The following is a 24,069-nucleotide window of genomic DNA, read 5'->3' as shown; positions in this document are numbered from 1 at the left end:
TGGAAGATGTTTGCACTAGAGGGAATTTCAGCATATAATGTTCAGTCTGTACTATCTGCTTATTAATTGACAACTGGAGAGAACTATCCAGACAGTGACATTTTCCATTAGAAGCAGCATTAGTAACAACTATAAGGATTATCACTTCATATCTTTGTAGTATATGAGTTCATAGAGTACAAGAGACTGGAGTATAAGAGTATGGAGTACAAGAGTATGGAGCATAACACTGTGAAGTATAATAATATAGAGCGTAAAAATATGGAGTACAAGAGTATAGAGCATAACACCATGGAGTATAAGAATATGGGCTATAAGAGTTTGGAGTATAAGAGTACAGAGCATAAAAGTATGGCGTGCAAGAGTATGGAGCATAAGATCATGGAGTATAAGAATATGGAGCATAAGATTACAGAGCATACGAGTATGGCATATAAGAATACTCCATTGAAAGGACTCATTCTTTTATAAGCTCATTTCTTAATGGATAGAAGTTTGAAAAGCAGATTACTTATTTCAGCTATTATACTGATTCATGAAAATCAAAGTAAATAAAATGATGGAATGAAATCAAATAAAGCTGAATTTTCCTGGCTGTATATCGAAAATACAGCAAGCCAATGAAATGTAAACATACAAAAGCATACTCTCAACTGTCCAAATTTTTGCAGAATTTCCAGACCTTTGCCCTCATATTTCTAATGTGTTCCTTATGAAATAGGTGGTTTTCTAGCAAATCATTGAGGAATGACATCACTAAATAATGACAGACATTTGAGTTTCGGACTTCCTATCTTTGAGAAAATGCATGCAAATGCAAAACCTGCTTTTCTATCAACTTTCTTAAATCCATAAGAGCAATATTTAAAATCTGTCTCTGTTTTTTTGGCCTTTGCCCCCCCCCCATTATTTTTGGCTTGCCTGGATTTCTTGTGGTAGGAGGTTGAGAGGTCTCTACAAAACCACAGGAATGTATGCAGCCTTAAACAGAAGTCAATAATAAAGCAAATGTTCTATGATCTCCTCTGCTATTCTCATGGAAGATAGAAAAGCTATGTATATAACAAATACAATGAAATTTCAGGCAAGGTGAGTAACTAGAATTGTCACAACCAGTACTCTCAAAGGAAAATATAGACCATCAGAACTGCCATAGTCAAGAGCTTTGCAGATATGCTCATCTTATTTTGTTTTCAAGAAAATTTGTTTAGTTACCACAGCTGTCCTGAAAGGAAGAGCACATGCCCAACATGAATAGGGCCTATATCAGAACATCGAAGTATTAAAACTTTGAATGTTCTGATATTGAACACTATTCAGCAAACACTAAGAATAGCGAAGCTGCAGAACAGTGAATTCTTTCCTTGGGAAAGAATTTGGTTGGCTGTTTCTGTGGCTTTGCTATTCTTAGCGCTGTGGTGGAAAGTTACGGGTTGGGTTCAGGTAAGTGTGCGATTGTTTGTACGTTAGTGTTAGGGGCGGGTTAAGTGAGTTAGGGTTAGGGCGCGGGTTAGGCGTGTGTGCGATAGTGAACGACTTTAGGGTTAGGGATGGTTTAAGTGAGTTAGGGTTATGGCGTGAGTTAGGTGAGTGTGCGATAGTGACGGACCTTAGGGTTTGGCTTAGGGTTAAGGTAAGTGGGTAGATAGTAGTGTATGTTTAGTTTAGTGTAGAGTTAGATGTAGGAATTTAAGTGTATGTGTGTGGTTGCTGTTTGTTTGATGTGCTTGTGTTGTGTGCTTGTGTTTTGGAGCACAGAATTTTTTCCATGGGAAAAAATTTGCTGTTTGAATGTTCGATATTTTCATGTTTAGATGTTTTGGGGCCAATGAAATAGCGTTTGCTATTTTCATCTTTCAATAACGTGATATAAACGCCATGAATAGTCCTACTAATATTATGAGCATGATAGACTACTGAAGCAACCGGTCAAACATATATGCAGTTTGAGAGCTGATCATGATACTTTAAGTTGGAAAGGTTGAATTTGTTACAATTCTTGAACAGCACAAAAATACATGATTTAGATATAAAAGTGTATGCAAAGCTTAATATCACGTTAAAATCCTACTACTTCAGAACTACTTACAGTCACCCAAAATGCCTTCACCTCCACTGAAACCTGGATGTATAATAACCATCCAAAAATACCAATGATGCTTAAACACAAGCAGTCCAACTGTGCAGAAAATTTCTTTAATTCTGGTACCTCGGCCTTCGCCTTCTCATGGAATACCAATATAATAACCATTTAGTCCTAAATGCTAATAAAACCAAACTTATGTTGTTCACCCGCAAAAAACAATACCCCTAACCAAAACTGAATTTGCCATCAACTCATTCAACAACACTTGCCTCAAAGTAGTCCCATATACCAAACTTCTAGGGGTCATCATAGACGAAAACAATTTTGACCAGCATATTAACACAAACATCAATAAAAACATCAGAAACTAGGCATCCTGTACAGGCACAAACACTTCCTCACCTGTGCAGTAAGACTACCCCTTGCTTCTTCCTTTCTACTTCCATCCTTGCTCTTTGGTGCACCTCTCCTTACTAATATTCAATCTTCTCTTAAATACAAACTGGACTCATGCTACAATAAAATCGCAAAATGTGTAACCAGTGCCAACACTCCTCCCACCACTGCATATCACTCCAACATCTAAACTAGCTAGAACGTCCCCAACATCTAACATAACTGCAACTAACCACAGCACATAAGCTAATCTATAAGCCTTCTAGCTGTCCTACTCTCTCCTCTCTGTTCACGATTTATCACCCAAATAGACCTCTGCAATCAGTCAATCAGATGCTGCTTATTGTAGCAAAAGCTAATCTTTCCACGGGTTAAAAGCGTTACCCATATGTATAGCAAAACTATGGAATGTTCTCCCTCCTTCAGTTAGGTCTACTAGTAACCTTGAATGCTTTAAGACTTCGCTGAAACAACACCTGTATTGTCCAATTAGCTATGTACATGTACCAGCACTGACTATAAACCAGCCCACAATTCCTAGCCTTCCTGCTTTTCCTCCCCATGTCACTTATGGCTCACACTCCTCATATATACATTCAGTGCTTCCAACTTACTAAGTCCAACACATGCCACCCAGCCACACATAATGTACTGTATCAGTTACCTACCATATTTTCGATTCATTCTTGATGCCTATATATAATAGCTCTAAGGCTATACCTTACTTTGGCATTTTTTAATATGCTGCTCTCCCTCTATCCCTGTCTACTACAAAACTGCAATACTGTATTGCTCTCACAGTCACTATTATCCCATGTCATCCGTTGTATTATTGTTTGGCTTGCATACTTAATACTAGTTACATAGATGTTAGATTTCATCTATTTTATTGTATTACCTATTCTGTAATGTGTTATGTAACATTGCTGCTTGATTTCTATATTTTGATTCTGTAGCTTTATCATGTTGTTTGTTTGTTTTTGGAGCTTTTCTCCAAGGGCCTCTACTGAAAACGGGCTTACCCTGGTCCATTAGACCTCCTGGTAAACAAATGCAAATAAATAAATAAAATAATTTAAATAATTGTAAGAAATTCAGGATGACTTTAACAATGTTATTAACATAGATATATAACTAAAAATAAGCTTACCATATTAGGGTGTATACCTTTAAATATGCAATTTTTTAGCAGCACTTACTGCAAATGGATTAGCTGAGAAGCATGAAACCTACAGAATGCTGCATTCATAGCATGTCATTGGGAGACATGCCTGAAAAGTATTTAAATGTTTGATTTTTCTTGAAGAGAATAAAGACAGACTAGAACAATAACAGAAATCCTAGAGTTATAACAGGCCTAGATTGAATGTATACTTTGTCATTTGTTCTTTACACGGGCACAAATTAGGGGGACTATAAATGCTTATGTTATTGGGATAATGTCTAGAACCAAAACTTGAATTTGAATAATTTGCATGTTCCTCTTATAACATGCAGAATCATTTGTGGTATGCAAAATGATGATGTAGCTGATTATGTGGAGTGAGGTTTCAGAACTGCCCATTAGACTTTGAAAAGTGCTAGGAGCTCCAAAAAGTCTGAAGGTAAAATAACAAAATGATAAATACCTTTGGGGTGGAGAATGCTGTCTTCTTATTGGGTTCAAGGTGAGGGAAAACCGCCATTGACCTTGGGGCAATCTAGGCTGGTTAAAGAAACAATGTCATGACATAGAGGGATAAAGCCCTAACTATGGCCTCAGTGACCTTGGTTCAGTTAGCAGCACTTACATCTAAGGTGCTGTTATTGAAGAATAGGTATGCCAATCTTGGGTGAAGAGGGCATGTGTATCATATGTTAGATCCCCAGTGGAGGCTGGAGACCTGCAGGAGGGGGAGTTCAAGGAGGCAAGTGGTACTGGTTAGGTCACTGCAGAGGAAGCATGATATACCAGCATGCTGCCAATTTACTGCATTTCAAACATTTAAAAAAAGGGGGCGTGGGAAGGGAAAGTTAGGGTAAAGTTAAGAAAAAACATTCCCAGCATCTGTATAATCAGTGTCTGTTGCTTCTTTTTCTTTCCGAAGTAGCCAGTTTCCGGGTTCAGGCACCTAGGCAGTAAGACATTTCCCCTGTGGTACATTTGGCTGGGGACACATAGCTGAAGTGACAGTCAGCTACAGAGAAATATGGCTGTTTGCAAATTCCCTGTGGGAAAAGAGAAGAATGTGTTGCCATGCCCGCAACTTCAAGAACCAAATGCACAGGGGGAAAACAATGTCCATGGTCCCCAAGGGAACATGAGACAGCAGGCAATATAGCAGGCATCAGCAGCAGGCTGGCCAGAGGGCATGTCAGTGGCAGTACGAATGCAATGCCCAATGGGCAGTGCCTTTATAATCTGTGTGTGTGGACCTCTACCCACTTCACAGTGTCTAGGGAACATTACCTGAAATGCATACTGGAGCATAAATGTGACTACAGTAGCCTGCAGGATTTCCTCCATGTTGTAGCACACTTCTACATGTTGTAATTACATAAGTATGTACTGTACACTGAGCACAACACTCATTACTTCTTTTGCCACCATGCATTTGGTTATTAAAGCTGTGAGCATGGCAGTATGTGCTTCTCTTTGCCTGCAGGGAATTTGCAACCAGCCATATTTCTCTGCAGCTGACTGTTACTTCAGCCATGTGTCCCCAGTCAAATGTACTACAGGGAAATGTCTCGCTGTCTAGGCGCCTGAACCCCAGTTGTCATTATTTTGTTATTCCTGAGTTGTAACTCATCTCCCCTTTCCTCTAAACACTACTCCTTCATATCTGACAAAGTGGCAAATTGAGCTGTTTGCTGCTGTGATTGATATCTCAAGCCAGAGCAGCCAAGCGCTCTGATTTGTGCGGAATGCTCTGCATTTGGGATTGATTTAACCAACTGTTCCGCAGTTCCGCATTGAACAGTGGTGGCTCCGCTTTGCAATTTTTGACTGGCTTGTATACTGCAATTAAAGCCATTTGGCATTGCGGTATACACGCCAATCAAACATCTGTTCCTAATACAAAGGGAGCCAATCTAGTGGCACAAAATGTGGCCAGTCGCATGACACTACTAGTTTTCGTGCTACTATGGTATCTGTAAGATGGGTGCGCTGCTAATGTTTTTGTATTGTTTCGTCAATGGTGATGGATGTTTCTATAAAAGTTCCATGACTCACGCTGGCTCTGACTTGAGAAAAGACTTCCTGGTGCACAGCTTCAAAATTCTCTTTGCTGACCCAAAGTTTATGGGTCTCTAATAATCATTCTAAAGTCAATATATATTACAAGAAGTCACAGGACAGTATTCACTGCAGTGACGAGCTAACAACTGAGATCAAGCCTAATCCTGACAGACATGCAATATTAAATGCAAAACTGCAACCAATGTGTTATGCCATATTTCCAACACTCCCTGAAGCACAGTTATCTCCACAACCTGCTACAACACATTCAGTTCTACAGCCCACAGCACAGACAGCCTTTTTCTTAGATAATTGCTCCCATCTCTCTGCTCTGCTGAAGACTGTACAACCCATGGCTCATGTTGCGAGACTTTACCGCTGTTTGGGCTTCCTTAGGAGACTCTGATTCCTATTGGTAGAGACGCAGATATAAATAATGAAAGCTGCATTGTTGGGTTTTCTCCAGTTTGGGTTCTTTTCCCCCCCTCCCCTGTATGTTGGTGTGGAGTTCTTGTGTTGTATAATTCTAGTAGGCACATTGTTTTATAGCAGCTTGATTTGGTTTGTATCTGTGCTATTTGGACAAGAATGCAACACTTGCACTTTGTGGTTCTCAGACTTTTCTTCCAACAGTTGCACCCGTACCTTCCAGCCTGCGGTCAAGAGCACCTACCACAGCTTTCACCTAATCAAGGACAGTCAGGGTCATTTTTAAATAGTAATACTATTAACTTGAAACACTGACAGAATATGAAAATGCCAAATAATATAAATTTTCATAAGTAAAAGAAAACTTTCACTCTGTCTTATTGAGTAAAATGTATCACTTTTTCTTTAGAGCAAACATCTAAATCAAAATCAAGAAGACTGGATATTTTGGGAATTTAAGATGAAACATTTCTTAAATGTTCATTAATAGTTGCATGAACTACTCATTTGTATTCAAATTGCATTATTATTATATAAAACTATATAACTCCAGTTCTATAACACTTAACAATTGTTTTAGTATTAAAAAAAGTAAAGTTCAGTCTTTTGCCTTGGTTGTGTGTATGGCCAGTCTTGCAAAACCCTACATTTCCAATAAAAAATGCCCCATTTTGCGCATCTGAAAAGGCAACACTACTTCCAGCATCTGGTTGACATGACCAGCTAGTTCCTATTGGTTCCTGACAAGTGTCTTGAAATAAACAAAACTTTGATTTAAAAAAAGTTCCACCCTTCATTGTTGTATTAACGTACAACCTGCCTCCTTAAAATTAGAGCACCTGCATTCCTGAAACTGAAGCACTATGTTGTGCGTTTACAGAGCTCCTCATCATCAGCCCTCCTCTTCCCATTATCCGTATCCTGTGGGAAGGCTGGCCAATTTGTCCTGTGACCTGCCAATCTCTTTTTACTTAGTCCTCCTCCCTTACTATTCCTGTCTTCCAAGACACTACACTGTGTGTGTGTGTGTGTGTGTGTGTGTGTGTGTGTGTGTGTGTGTGTGTGTGTGTGTTGGCTTTTCTGAGGGCAGGAAGGGTTATTATTCAACATCTTGAGTGAATAAGCCAAAAGCTGATGAGGATGTATGACAAGGTGAATGTGTGTGTGTGCATGTGCGTGTGTGTCCTCATGTATATTTTGGTTGAGTGATCATGGCCATGTTCAAGGTACGCTTTTCGCGCAGTGCAAAAATAAGGTGTTCCACATTTTGACTTTGTCACACGTTGCTATGGTTTATGTTTCACACTGACCTCTTAGCAGGTTCAAGAGACAAACTAAATACTTTAAAAACAAACCCACCATAAAAGAAGAAGAAGATCCAACGACTGAAGACTTGGACCACACAGAATTTATTCAAAAAATAAAAATTAAAAAGCTCTTCATCTGCAATGACTTCTTCAGACTTCTTCTTCTTAGCAGGTTCAGACCTATGCTCACAGCAGCAGATGAAGTTCATGTGCTGAAAATATTGTTCTGTGTGATTATCCTGTTTGTCTTTTAGTAGTCATTGAAAAGTAAGAAATGGTATTTAAATCCAAATGACTAAAAGAAGGCAAAGTATATGTGAAAATACATGTAAAGTCAATGCACTGACAGGAGCTTAGGGGCTATGATGTAATATTTTAAAGCCAAACACTGCATTGTGGGATACTTGGAGGTAGACTAAAAAAATCAAAATGTCGGACCCCATGTGGACAGAGTCTGGAATTACATTTAAAAATACAGAAACGTATATAGAGTTCAAAACTAGTGTTAAATGTAGGAAACATCAAGCATGTTTTTTTTCAGTCTGTGGCATGGATTCTCCTTTAATAACTGACTAGGCGACTAGTTTCTGATAACACACAGGTGGTGCTATTCCTTCCAGCCAGACCCATGTTTCAGATCTTTTTGAATTTCCTACATATATATTTGTCTTTATCAGGGCTGATGTTTAACAACATATCAAGCTGCTGTTACTTCCTCCCTAATTTTTACTAGGTGTATATTCAGGACTGTATATGCTTAATAGTGAGTCTGGCTGTTGCTGCCTTCATAATTTTTATTAGAGGTATATTCAGACCACTTTACCCAATGGAATCTGAATTTGTACAGGTTACAAGATGCAGCTTCCTGTCCCCATGAATATATATTAGCTCTACCTTCCTATTGTTATTTGTTTTATGACAACAAACATATCCATCCTTAATAAGTATAATCATGCTCACAGAATCTTTCAATTCTTTTTCATCCATTAATGCCATATATGTAGTAGCAGCACAGACAAAATATGTTGATTTGATGGTTGCATTGGATGGAACCATCAAATCATACTTTTACTGTTTCTAATCATATGTTTATAGCATGTTTTTAATCATATATTTGTGCTCTTACCACTTTACTTGATTTAAATGTCCAGTTTAAAATTGTGTTGCTTGTATTTAAGAGGATACACCACCCCTAGCTAGCAGCTTTTTCTAGTTTTTGATAATTTATATGACTGGTACCTTCTATTTCCATAAAGACTTTAAACACTTTTCCTGTAGGTTGTGAGGATAATAATTTGGCCAAGTTACATTGAATCCAAATCTCCTCCTTGGCATATTTCTTAAAACAACAAGATTTACTTAGGTTCATAGGTGGTTATTAGGCTATCTACCCAAAGGCATTTATAAGCCTAGTCAGAATGCGTTGGCTTTCGCTGTCCCCTTAGATTAGTTCCCTGTGCCTCTGTCCAGCAGAGCCACTGAAGTGATCCCAGAGGTAAACTTTCTGTTTCCCATCCACTCGTCAAGGTTTCTTTTAAAGAGTGTTAGCAAGGAGCTCTGCCTAATGTAGATTGGGATCATGTTCCAAAGCATGGGAAGTCTCTGGGACAGGAATCTATCCCTCCAGCATGTCCTATTTATTGTTGTGGTGAGGTTTAGATCCCTAGATCGTGTGGCTCGAGGGGATACGGTTTTCTTTAGACGAAGTATGTCCATCAATTCTGGGTTAGACATGGCCTTGTATGTCAGGCAGACTTTGATGTCATGATCCTTATGTTTTTTTTGTGGTGGAGTGGTCTTCAGATTGACCAGTACAATAATGGCTTTCATATTCAGTTGTTCCTGGAGAGCCACCTACCTCTCCTGAAGAACCAATGTATGCTGGCCTATATTTATATTTGTTTGCATCAGAGTCTGTATGAATTTCACTATTTTGTTTAACAAACAGTAATAGGTCACTCAGAAACTATAACAAATACTTTTGCAACTACAGGCTGTGATACAGATTAAAAATGTGATTTGGTACATACTGACCAAAAATGTGATTTGGAATATGTATTGACCAAAACCCCTAATGTAGCAAATATCATACACCGAGGTAGCCTCTTAAGCTCAGGTACAGTTTAGTTACAGTAAAGAAATACAATTTAGGATTAATTTCCAGTTAAAACAAATCACCATGCTATTATTTAAGACAACTCTGGTTATTTACAATTCAACTTCAGCCTTCAAAAGAACATTAACAAAGTCTTGTAATGCACAGTTATGGCACTCAGAGAAGATAGACTGTTTTGTAACTCTCGGTAAATTTAAAAGCAGAGCCATAATATTTCTTTATTGGCTTGAAATTATTGCAAACCTATGTATTGTAAGTTTATTCATCATATTAAACCATCATGTACTTTTATTTAAGCTCTCTTCTTACTTTTGTTATAAGTTATTTAGTAGTCAATTCTATTTTGAACTGTATGGCATTTCACAATATGAGGTCATGGGTGCTTGCCCTCTAGATACTTTGTGTAGGAGTATCTTGTAAATGCTATTTCTTAGCTTCTGACAATTTTTTTTTCCTGTGGTATGACAGTAAGACGCATTGTACATATATGAGCAGAACTGTAACACTGTAACTCACATTCATACATTTTGTGTATATAATTACAAATACTTAAAATATTGTTTCATAAAATGAAGATTTAAAAATATTTATTTTACTTATGTCATTGATGAGGCCAGACCAAGCTATATAAACAAACTTTCACACAAGACAAGATTCAGACGTTTTGTTAATTGAAGTATACTTTAATATCCATATCATTTCCGGATATGCATGCAAACATGCAGCTGCATAACATTTCATATTGCCATCACCATATCATAGCAGACAAGAGAGATCTGAAACATATAGCTCATAGAGCTTAATTATGTCTTAGATACCTTGTACTTAGCAAGCAAATTCTGTTTTGTTCTTTTCCCCTCTTCTGCATGCAAGCCTCTTGAGGTTTTAATGAATAAATGTATTTTAATGCTGCACTTTCTTATAATTACATTCCTTTTTATTTCATCCCTTAGATAAAAACACTTTTGCAGAAGACAATAAAAGGATCCATAGATTTCCCATTTGTCAATGCTTTATGTTTGCTTGTTAAAAATTAATGTTATTTTCAAGGTTGCATAGTATTTTCCTGTTTTATTCCTTAAAGATGAGGTTAGATATAAAAATCAGTGCCCCTGCCTTCAATTAAAGATCCCAAGAAAATCTAGAACATTAGCAAAGTAACCCTGTTAATAAAGAAAAATATGTCAATTAAACTATAAAACAAGTTTGACCTGTCATAGTTCTTTCTTTTACATTTACACAAACAGTGCTAAACAACTGTTCTAGAAGGTTAAGGAGTAAGGAATTTAATGGTCAAAGAATGTCAGCGGAGAACAAATTTTTCACAAGGCAAAAAGTGACAAAAAGACACTGAAATTACTATTTTTATAATTATCAGAAGAGTGTCTTACTTGTCTTTAGCTTCCTAACTTTCGATTAAAGTATGTTAATTTAATCAAATGTTAATCATACAAAGAGCATTGACAAGAAACATCATCAGATACTCAACAAAAGCACAAACATGATAACTTTCAAATAAAATGCTTAAGTAAATAAGGTTGTACCATTCATCATGTGTGGTACAAAGGCTGCATGATGATTTGCAATCTTCATCCAGCAGCTGCTTGCTAGCATAGTGGCACCTGCCTCTGCTTGGATAGTAAGTATCCACTGTTTGAGTCTGTCCACTAGTTACATTTTAACACTTTTGGTTGCACACGCCCATTCAATAAAATGATTGTCATTTAATTATTTATTTTTATATATTTATATAATGTCTTGCATCCTTATTTTGTGGCTTAATATGTTTTTTGTGGGCTTAGTGGGATATCAGGCTTCAAATGTATCAATTTCTGGGGAGACAGTATTTGTACAAAGACTACGGTACATGGTTGCACTGTTCAGCCTTATTTGCCTAAGATTTTTTGACATTATCACATTTGTGATTTTGTAGATTCACTTGCATGACTTATTGATGCTCTTTATATGATTAACTGTCACTAACATAACATGCTTTGAATGAAAGTTAGAAGGTCCTTGCAGAAGATTTTTCAATGTTCCCATATTCATGATTTTGTAGAGTTACTGATGTGACTTGTTGATGCTCTTTGTATGACTAACTTTCATTCTAACTAAATGCTTTGATCAAAAGTTATGAAGCACTTGCCTTCCTTATGCAAAACCATCTTTGCATTAGTCTAAATGAGCTATGTTGCTTTTTTTTCAAATTGAAGTGATTCAGCATGATAAACAATTGTTATATTGTCTTTCCATAATCTTACTCCTACTACGTTTTCATCTTCCCATCAGTCAGTGATTGACTATTCTGCTGATAATAAAGAGAAGCTTAAAAAAGTCCTTTTGAAATCATTACAGAATAACTATACAAATTATTTCATTAGGGAAAATATCTTTACATTTTTTTATGGACCTCGATCTTGAAAACTGTTCTTTCAGTACAGCTCCTCAACAAAATGTGGTTTTCATATCCTCATAACATTATCAACTTCTTGTCTGTGGACCTTTTCTTGGAATTATTAAAAGTAATGTATTTGGTTATGCAGAACTGTGGCAGTAATGGGAATGAAATTACAAGTATTTTCCTTGCAGGGATAAGTACTACATCTCTCTTAATCTCTGGTTCTAGGTATTTTGACTCACTTGCTCCATATGTTATCATCTTAATTCTGTTAAGTCTAGCTACAAATTTTAGATTTTATACTATATGACCACTTACCTGCTGAAGATTTTCTGGACGATTTCTGTTCTGTATCCTGTTTTTAATGATGATGGTAATGGTGAGTCATGTGACCATGTGTGAATTGTCTCTGTGCAGATAATTCTTACTCTTCTCCCTAAATATGAATGCTGCTAAGTACCTTCTCTGAATGTCATGGGCAGATGAAAGTTATCAACATCATTTAAAACTCTGTTGCACAGATAAATAACAGAGAAAGTGTCTTCACACATAAACAGTTCATTATACTTAATGCAGAATACAAGCTCTTTACGTCTGGTACACAGGCATTTAAGTATTTGAAAACTTTCAGGAAAAAAGAATGGAGACAATGCTTGAAGAACGATGTACATACAGGATCAGGCTTCTAACTTGCTATGTATGGGTTGCAATCATTGCATCTGTGTTGCTGTCATATTATGATGACCTTGTCGTGCATACCATTGCCTTCCTTGGCCAGTATGTGATGTTTCTATTCTTTGATCTGTTGCCTTACTTGCACAGTTTCGGCTGAAGTCCTTGGAATTCCATCTTGCATTCTTTTTGAATTATAGTAACCCATTGAAGCTTGTTAAGAAAGCCTTCTCATTGAGGTATGTGCCACCGCTAACATATGTGATTCTTCTGGATACTGGGGGCTTCATAGCTGACATAAAGATTGTCATTTTATTCTTTGTCCAGTTTGTCCACTAATTAATAGGCTCTTATTTTTGCTTCTCAAACTTTCACCATCTGAATTTACAGTTCTGGTGATCTTACATTTTAGAGTTTTGATCTAAGTTAATCATTGCTGAAAGTTCACCTATAATGTCAACTGAATTCATGATAAGAAAGTGCCTCTTTCAGGGTGTCTGTCTTGCACAATTTTCAGACAGAGGGTCTGTCTTTAGAAGGTCACTGATGCCAAGTATGACCAATTAAATCTTTTTAACATGCATAGTAGGAAAGGTAGATGCATTTCATCTAGGACAAGAAAGGTCTTATTAGAGTAGTTTACAATAAATGTAAATGGTTTGTATCCATGTAAGCTATGTTGCAGAAATTAATTTAGGGGGACAACATGTTATGATGCATAAGGGCACCCAAGCATCTTAGCTTTAGCACCTGAATTAAATTAAAAGGTACATGTGGGCCAGAAAGTAACACAGATGTGTGTTTTATTAGTTACTCATTTAAAAGAGTTTAATATACAACTCTCAAATGATGTACTGCAACGTTATTGTCTTATTTAAGACATAGGGGCAGTGGTGGTGCTGCTGTAGCGTTGTCACCTCACAGTAAGATGTTGTCATGTTCGATTCTCAGCTAGAGCGTCTTCTGTGTGGAGACATGCGTGAATGGGTGTACCTTCGTTGAAGGTTGTGCATCAGGGCTGGCAACTTGACATGCAAAAATCTACTGCCAATCATTAGCGGACCGGAGTTCCGCTGTGGCGACCCCTAACTGGGAAAAGCCAAAAGACACAGCAACCACATAAAGGGGAATTAAACTGGGGACATATCAGTCCCAGTGTTTCTGACTTCTCTTCAGAGGTGTAGTTGCTACTCAAAGTTGAGGACCAAGCAAAAAAAAAAAAATAGGCTGTTCTTTTATCTGACCTACCCATTTCCATTTCTCCCTAAGATGTGCTCCTCAAATCCAGATTGAGGAGTAAAAATATCCTGTACAAAGCACTGACAAAAATCTCTTATTATGTTCTGGCAGACTGCTAAAGCGATACTGGAATTAATTTCCATACTAGAATTCAGAAGCACCAGTACAGAAATAAATATCAGCACTACACTACAATCAGCATATGCCCTCTAACACCTCTTGTGCATAGTGGCTGCCCCTTTGCCCCACCCTAGCTATGCTTTTGTCTTCATGGGTGGGGTGGAGCAATCTGAAAGCTCATAAATTTCCAAGAAGTCTGGCTACACTCCTGCTACAGGGGACCAGAGGCATTGGAAGATCCTCAAAAAAAAAAGCTTCTGATGAAAATTTCTTGTCACTTCTGAAAGCAAAGGACAATAGGAGTGCTTTTACACAGTTGTTGATATGTGATCATAGACATGATCACTTCAGTTGTTTACCTTAAGTCTACTGTACATATTAAATCTAATCAGTGATAGAGATTGTTTCAGTTATGGGAAACAGATCTCATTAAATTATAGTTTAAGGATGGCACTGATATAATTTTGTTTTGGAATAAGCTGATTGAAATTACAAACTTCTATAATTCCAGGAAGTAAAAAAGAATAAACCCAAAACTCAACACATCAGTGTTCATACAGGAAGGGACTTAAGCTACTTGCTTTAATCCATATAACAAGGTTTTAGTAAGCTTCAGCACCATTAGGTAATGTACAGAAAATGACAAGGACATTTAAAACCAGACTAATACCCTGCAACTTTTCTCTATTTGCATATCTTTCTGAAGAGTTTATATCTAGACAAGCCAGTTTCAGAGTCAATGAAAGAATAAGGTTAGCTGAACTTTAGAGAATAAGTCTGGCAGTGTACTACAGAAGAATACAGATATGCACTGCTAATCAGTTTTATCTTACATTCATGTGTTTGATTCCATTAGCTTCCACTTGTATAGTGTATGTCTCTGAACAAATCACTTTTTAAATATTTTACATTTAGTTTCCTCCCACATCCCAAAGACATGTTATAGGTGGATTGGATACTCTAAATTGTGTGTGTGCGTGTGTGCATGTGCGTGTGCGTGTGTGTGTGTCTTCCGTGGAAGGTTGGGAGCTAGGCTGGCAACTCCACACCGTAAAACTCTACTGCCAATCATGAGCAGGCAGGTGATCCGCTGTGGCGACCCAAAAATAAAAAAAGCCAAAAGAAGAAGAAGAAGATATATTTTACATTTAAACTGAGCAGAAATATAAGAAAATGGTGTACTACACAAGACTATAATAATCCCAGGCCTCACAACCCCATAGCCTCCCACAAAAAAGTTTGTTTTCTGATATTTATTCAGTTAAATTCATCATCAAAAGTTACTCTTTCCACATTTCCAAACTGAGTAAAAGTGAGCACCATGTAATTTTCTGTTGGTGTGATAACTTGTTAATCGAACGTTGATATGACTCATTATTTAACTTCTCATTTCGCTGATTGAACATTCTATTACTCGTCTCTTCATTTGTACTGTTATACGAGGAAAATTCCAAGAAGATGTGTAACCACGCGATCCAAAGAAATACTAATAACACAGAAAAAAGGTCTACGTCATCTATGCAAACCCTAACAGTGGTACCAATACAAGGAAAATAAAATATATCATCCAAGAAAAAAATAGAAAATATTTATGAAGCACTTTCATCATAGTACTTAGGATTTCTCCAGATACTAAACACTGAAAACATTTATCGTAAGTACATTTCAGTAACCAATGAAAATTAGACATCTATTAAATAATTATACAGTTAGTAAGAAAACAATTAATTTAAAAAAAACATAAACAAAAGTATTAATCTACTATATGTGCTAAATCAAAGTATGACATTTTAAATAAATAAAATAAATAAATTTACTAATAAGAAATGAAGGAATAAGGAATAAAAATGAGTAATATATAAACATTGGAGGTCTCCCCTACAGTAAGTTCAAACTAATGGCCAAGCAGCAGTTTCAGACCTTAGGATTACTCATTGCACCATTTTTTTCTTCCTCATGGATGACAATTCACAATAGTGATGAGTTAGAAGGATGGCTGAACCAATATTTCACTTTTTCTACAAAGACAGTTTCAAGTCGGGAAGTTCCTTCCAGTTTAAAAGCGATGATGCTGACTTCAGAGAAAAAGCTTATCAAGGTACAAATGCTACAAGTAGACAATGGCTATTAAACAGAGTGTATCAGATACAAACATACTCCCAAAGGTTTGAGACTTTACAAACTTCCCTTTGGTATTTTATAGGACAGTACTGAATATTTTATTTAATTGAAATGTTTGGCAGACAAGGTTTAGAACTGTTGGATTTTATTGTAAAATCTAACACTTCTAGGATTAATGTTTTGCTAGATGATGTTAAAATACTGAATGAAATATTTTGCAAGATTTATTGTTTGAGTTTCACCATGATTTTTATGATAATGTCTTAAGGAAAGATGAAGAACATTCTAGCCTAAATAAAGAAAGGATAGAAAAAAAACATAAGAGATGAGAAAGAATATATAGAAGGGCTAACTTACCCCTTTAAGGACAATGCAGAAGAGTTTTAGGAAGGGGGTATTTTATCAAAAGTTGACTATGCATAAAAGTCCTGAAGAACCTAATAAGGAGCCTTTAACAGAAGATCTTAGTATGAATAATAATCAGGGGGTTTCAAATAAAGACTTGTACCCTTTATAAATTCCCCTGCTCATAAAAGGATTGGAGAGATTAAGGAACAAACACTCAAAGCAGAATACACAGATTTGACAAACAACTTATCAACTGATGCCCCTGGATTGCTGAGGAAAGAACAGGGAACCACAACAAGGGAGGGTCATGACTTGATTAACTTGATATGCAGCACCCCTACAGATTTTATGCTTTCTCACAATGGTAGGCTTGTCAAATATAAGGAAGTTCACATTTTCAACTGCAGTCATCCTTCCATCGATTTACAGGTTTTTTTTACTTTGTTTGAAAAGGGGTTTAAATTTATCCCTATTAGCAAACCCAATATAACACACACAATACTGACATAGAGGGGGGCAATGACTTCTTTTTTCCTGGATGAGAACCCTTTCATGATGAGGTGTGCCATGTAGAAGGATTTCCTGACTACTGTGGTGATGTGATTGTCAAAGGAGAGAGCTACTGTCCACTAAAGTCCCGAGATCTCTTATCACGCCTTCGGCGTTAAGTAGGCTGCCGCCTATGAGGTAGTCCATGGGTACAGGGTTTTTACCAAAGGGGATGATAATGCATTTTTTGGCGCTGAGCTTGAGGCCATGGCTCTAGCTGTCTAGCACCAGGCATCAGTCTCAGTGAGACCCTTTTGCAGGATGCCCACGTCATTTGGGGACTCGACTATGGCACCCAATTTGCAGTCATCTGTGAACTTTGTCAGACAGAGGCCCTCTGTGTTTGCCTGTACTTCAGAGAAGTAGATTCCAAACAGGAGGGGACCCAAGACTGAACCCTGTGTACTCTACTTGTCACAGGTTTGGAGTCAGATTTGAAGTCTGCAATTTTTACAGTGTGGGTTCTGTCTGTGAGCCAGTTGACAACCCAACTTGTGACGTACAGATTTGCACCTAGCTTGGTGAGTTTTTCTATGACAACCGAATGGGGGATGGTGTTGAAAGACTTGGCGAGGTTGCGATAGGCTGTGGGGACTGCCTTACCCTCGTCCACAGCTTTGGTGACTGTTTCAAAGAAGTTCATCAGGTTAAGGAGACATGATCTGCCCTTCACAAATCCGAACTGGGTGGGGTCCAGGTTTGGATGTTACCAATATCCCTATTTATGAGTTCGATGTTAATACGCTCCATGGCCTTGCAGACCAGGATCATCAGGCTAATAGGGTGATAGTTCCCGGAGTCCATGCTGGCTCCCCCTTTGTGTAATGGTACAACTGTTGCAGTGTGCCATTCAGTGGATACATAGTCTGTCAAGAGGCTATGACTGAACATGGTGCTTAGGTGGGAGGGCCAATTCATTCTGAAGTTCGTGTACAATGTAGCCAGGGATATTGTCCGGTCCCATGGATGTTGTGTTCTTGGCTTTTGATAGCGCAGTTTTCACCTGTTCAGTTGTGATTGCAGAGACACTGTATTCATCCGGTATGGATATGGGCCCTTTAGGAGGTGTGGGGGGGTAAAGTTGGCACTGAACCAGCCAGGATGTTGGTGATATCAGTTGGTTCCATGAATTTTTGTGCCATTGTGCTGTAACTAAGAGCAGATCTGGGTGTTGCCATTGAGATTCTTGACATAGCTGTAGAATGCTTTGTGGTTGTCTTTAGAGTCAGTGGCAATCTTATTTTCATAGTTCGCTTTGCAGGATTTTATGAGAGCTCTCAGCTTCTTGCTGAGGCTGACCAGGGGAGCTCCTCCACTCATGGGATTTTATTCTCTTTTGCAACACTTTCTTCCTTCTGTTGTAGAGTTTGTTAATAGCAGGGGACCACCAGACTGGTTTCCTTTTTCAAGAAGACTGTGTCTTGGTTCTATTACAATAAGACAGAGCCCCTCACTATCACTCTTCAAGAGGAACCTTGATGAGTGGATGGGTAACAGAAAGTTCACACCGGGGATCACACCAACAGCACTACTAGATAGGGGTCAAGGGTAATAGCTGCTAGTACAAGGGTCTAGGGAACTACTAAAGGGGCGGTGAATACCGCACAATGTGGCTGGGCTAATATATGCCTTCGGGCAGATAGCCCAGTACCAATCTATGAACCTGTTAGGGATAGCATGATCCATGCATCCGTGTAGGTGCTTATAGAGTGCATTTGTATAAGACTCGGCAGTGGTAACTGTATTATCCATCTGCATGGGTGATGTGAATTGGGCCACTTCTGTCTTAAGCGCAAAGTTGCCTTTGGAGAAGTTTTTTGCTGTGGTTTCTTTAGTGGGGGTTGGGAGCGGTATGTAGATATCTAGGGTGATTTGTTTATGGTCGGATCTGATAAACAAGGAGTTGACTTCAGGTGTGGCACACCTGTCACTCATGTTGGTAATTAGGTCTAGGATATTATTGTCCCAGGTAGGGGTGTGGACAAGTTGATCCAGGGCATTGCAGTTTATGAATTCTAGGAAGCATTGAGGAAAGAAGTTGGTACAAGAGTAGTTTTCACAGTTAATGGTGGGGTAGTTGAAATCTCCCAATACTAGGATGTTAGGTTGGATCCTGATATTCTGTATTATATCAAGAAAAGAGGAGTGGGAATCCTGTGGCTTGCTGGGGGATCTGTAGCAATCTACAATATGGATTGCAGTTTTGCCCAGAGTTAGTTGCACTTAGATAATTTTGGATGAATTATGCTGGGCAGCTAGCCTGGAGGTGTGGTTGCCCTTAGTGGTTATGGACACACCTCCGCCCTTGTTATTCCGGTCCTGGTTTGATGGCCTAAAGGTATGGTATGAGTTATATCCTGGTAATGCGGGGGTGCTCTCTGGAGCCTTGAACTGGATTTCAGTCACTGCACAGATATCATTATTCTTCATTTTAAGGAGTGGCTCGAGTGAGTGCATTTTGAGGTTTAGACATCGAGCATTGAGTAGCATTACCCTCAGTTTTTGCTTGCCTGTATCAGTTATGGTGGTGGTTTTGTTTTTTGAGCCTTGTCTAAAAAGGCACTATAGGGGTGGCAAGATTCTTAGCCAGTATCCAGAATCCCAGGGAATAGGTGCAGACCATCTCTGGCAAAGCATCGTGGCCTATCAACCATGTCGTTCCAGGCAGACAAATACTGGATCCCTTTTAAATGACACCAAAAGTTTAGACAATTGTTGAAGTCAATCATTTTGTCCTTGTATTGCGGTAACATTCTTGGAGAAGTTAGGATGCTACTTAGGGCTAGGGTTATATCTGCCTGGATTACAAGATCAGAGAGCTCCTCCATGTCTCTTTTCATGTAATCCAGGGAGGTGCATCTCAGGTCATTCACACCAACATAGACAATGACTGAGTCATATTTGTACTTGCTGTGGAGTGACCTGAGTGCGTGGATTATGTGGCGGATCCTGGAATCCAACAAGCAGCTTCTCCTTGTCTATTCTGGTGAGTGGAATATCAGTGTGCCTGACTATAGAGTCATCTATGACCAATGCGTTAGGTACGTAGTTTTGCCTTAGTGACACACTGAGTCTGTGTGTTATGTGTCTTTTGGGTTTTGGTGAGGGCTGGAGGGTGCTTGCCTTTCTGCTTTGGAGGTCTCTGTTGTTTGGGTAGATTCTTATTTTGAGCCTCTGAGAATGATTTTGTGTATCGATGTGTGGGTCTTGGTGGTGTAGATGTACTGGGACTATGTGGTATGTATGGTGTGGAGTGGGTGTTTGCCTTCTCCTTCTGACTGACAAGTTCAGTCGAGTTGAGAGAGCTTTGCCTCCAGTTTGGCTAGATAAATGCATCGCTCACAGGTTGTAGTGTTAGGTTGTAGGAGGAGAGGGTTGTCAGTGTACATGAGGCAATTGCTACATTGCCTCAAGATGCCCAGATTCATCAGGTAGACAGGAGAGAACACCAAGAGCTGTCCCTTGGACCTGCTTGGGAATCACTTATTCCTCTAGACAGTGAGACTAGTAAGTACTCTGTCTTGTTTCCTCGAGGTAACTTTGAGGAAGATAAGTAACAAAAGAACTGTTAGCCACTAGGTAATGAGAAGGTTTAGTGCTTCAGAGATCTGTGGCTTATTTGGTGCTATCAGCTGTTCTGAACCAGTGCCAAGCTTAAAAAGGAAGATTTAAGTGCTACAAATAAGAAACTGGCTAGTTTCTAAGGGAAAACTGAAGAGCAGACTTTAAGAAGTCGGGAACAGTTTAACCTTAGCTAAGCAGCACTGCGCAATACGCAAACCCATGCAAACACAGGTTTTTAACTCATTAACTTGAAAGGGATAGGAATTAGCCCAAAAATGACCAATAAGGTACATTTCAGAGCTCGAGACCACTCCTCTTGCAGCAGATAGGCTGCTCTAGTGCTTACCATTCCCACCATAAGCCAAAAGACCTCCCGCTGGCACAACAAGGTCTGGACCACTCAGAAACACAAACTAAAGTCCTGAAACTGGCAGATATGGAATCCGGACTATTCTAGTATAGGAAAGGGTGGGAAACGAGCAGTACAGATAGTATTTTTTTTTTTTATTTAAGCAGAAAAAAGCACTTAAAACAGTATAAATGCACAGCAAAGGCTGTTGCACTTGAATGTGACACCTACAGTAATAAATTCAGTTAATGTTTAAGCTTTAAACAGGTAAAACAAGTGCACACACAGTAAAAATGAATTAACAGTACAATGCAGCAGAAATATAGCAAATGACAGTAAAAAATGTCTGCTTAAAGTGCAATTAGCTTAAAACAGTTAAAAGAAAGCCAAAAAGGTACTTAGAACAGCAGAAAGTCTCTCCTTCTCGTTTCTGGTGCTGTAGTCATTTGCAGGACACCCAAACAGTATCCAGCGAGCTAAAACAAGCGCAAACCCACAAAAATACAGATTTTTAACTTAGAAAATTGAAAGGGATAGGAATTACCCCAAAACGGCCAATAAGATAAATTTTAGAGCTGGAGACTGCGCCTCTTGTGGCAGATAGGCTGCTCTAGTGCTTACCACTCTCACCGATAAGCAGAAAGACCTCCCACTGGCACAACAAGGTCTGGACCACTCAGAAACACAAACTAAAGTCCTGAAACCAGCAGTACAGATAGTATTTTTCGCATTTTTTTTTTTTTAATTTAAGCAGAAAAAAAGCACTTAAAACAGTATAAATGCACAGAAAAGGCTGTTGCACTTGAGTGTGATGACTACAGTAATACATTCAGTTAATTTTCAAGCTTTAAACAGATAAAACAAGGGCACAAACAGTCAAAATGAATTAACAGGACAATGCAGCAGAAACACAGCAAACAATAGGTAAAAATGGCTCTTTAAAGTGGGATTAGCTTAAAACAGTTAAAAGAAAGCCAAAAAGGTACTCAGAACAGCAACAAGTCTCTGCTTCTCTTTCTGGTGCTGTAGTAGTCTGCAGGACGCCCAAACAGAATCCGCCATGCTATGAATCTTGAGGTTTCCCTACCCATGCTTGAGGTGGTCTGTGACATCAATATGACTTGTTGGCAGTACAGATGTGTATCCCAGAGACTCCCCCATCTGTGGAATAGAATCCCTCTCTATGTCAAGCAGAGTACATCTTTACCCCTTTTAAGTGCAACCTGAATGACTGGAAGGGAAACAGAAAATACATCAGTGGGATTCCAGCCGTGTCTCTGCTGGACAGGGGCATCTGGTGCTGACTTGTCTAAACATGGGCTAAACTCTTGGTTAGACTTATAAGGGTTTGAGGGCCAATAGCCTAGTAACTTCCTATGATTGTACATGGTCCAACCCTATCCATCACCATTTGTTCAACCTCTCTGCATGCACGAGTTTATGTCTTTTCACCCCCAGCTTAGTGTGCGTGCAAAACAACCCACTGTGTGTCTGTACTGTTTCATGTCTGTCTGCTTGCCCCTGCAAACTATCTTAGACCTTCTTTTCACATCCCATTTTTTCGACGGATAACAGAAATTGCTGTGAGGGAGAAAGGAAGCAAAATTTGATGGGAAGAAGTTTTAATAAAAATAAATGGAAATATAGTCATTTGATGGGGAGGACATTACCTTTAACCTGTAAAATATTGTACTTAACCACTGTGCAGGAAATTGTTTTTTTTTATGCTAAAATGTTTCAATAACATAATTATAACCGCATCACACAACACAGTTTAACATGAAAAAAATGCATTCAGGAACTAAACTTGCTGAAATTTATTTTAAAACTGAAAGAAAAAGGCTGATTGTAAAAGTGTCTGTATGAGGGACTCAGTATCTGAGCAGAGGCAAAGTCACTGGACTGAGATGCAAAATTGCACCTGAAGATATTTTGTGTAATTTATTTACCTGGTTAACAGATGAATAAAATAAAACAAAATAAGAAGCAGTTCTGTCTACAAATATGACCAATCTTCATTTAACGTGGCAGAGTGGTATAATTTCCTGCGCAGTTGATTAAGCACAGGTGAATACTTCTGCTGTGTAACTGACTACACCCATACATCACCTAGGAACACCAAGCCATGGTTCAGTATATACCCGCATCACCTAAGTGCCGAGTCAAGCTTAACGTACTGTACTGCCATGCAAATAGTATCCAGTACACAGGAAAGAGACTGACGTTTGAATTTATTGCTGTGTAAACATTATGCCATATGTGCGCACAAGCATGTCTTGTATATGTGTAGTAGTGTAAAGATATTATGTACTGCATTCAAACTTTTAAAGCCACGGCACCAATGGCATGATCATTTCAGATGGTGACATTTGGATTAGGAGGCAGTATGTTTACATATGTGCTACTGTTTTTTTTGTATTACAAATGACTTGATTTAGGTATCACATTCAGCATTCTAATAGTTTCTGAAATATTCTCACTGACTTCCACCTTCATCAGAAGCTTAGTCTCCAAGAACAGGCTCTTCAAACTACCTGGATTGCATCTCTGCAGCTCCATGGAACTTGGATCAGTATCGAGCCTGGGACCAACTGATGAAGTCACATCCAGAAAAGAACTCTTCACCTAGGGGGCTTACTAGCTCAAAGCCTACACCTTAGGATTATGGAGAATCCAAATGGCCACCTCTCCTTTTTCAGACTTGGTACAGTCATTAAATCACCCCTTCCCTTTTGGGGAAGTCAGTGTATGACTACTACTTCTATGGGTGTGATTCAGTTATATACCCTTTCTTAAGTCAAACTATGATCATCCATCCTTCTTGGTGTATGGTTCTGGTCAGCAGGCCCTTTGTTAAAGTGTTTTGACCAATCATTCTACACATCCTGCTTTTACGTACAGTACAATTGCTGATTTTTCCACTTTTAAAGTCCTTCTCAATCAGCAGTACTCATCTTGCTTGCTGTGCCTTCCTATTTTCATTTCTTTCTCTTCACTCCTTTTTTCCCAAAACTTGTTTGCACATAAGGGCTGGGACAACACCAGTGCATTGCATCTGGTATAAACTGTTCTGCTGCACAACCATATAAATACGACATGCTAGCTATGAGAGTGAGATTGAAAACTTCCCCGGAGTCTGAATGTTGCAGAAT

Source organism: Protopterus annectens, chromosome 16.part0, assembly GCF_019279795.1.
Source record: "Protopterus annectens isolate FY-2018-M chromosome 16.part0, PAN1.0, whole genome shotgun sequence".
Lineage (NCBI taxonomy): Eukaryota > Metazoa > Chordata > Ceratodontiformes > Protopteridae > Protopterus > Protopterus annectens.
This window is presented reverse-complemented; position numbering follows the sequence as displayed.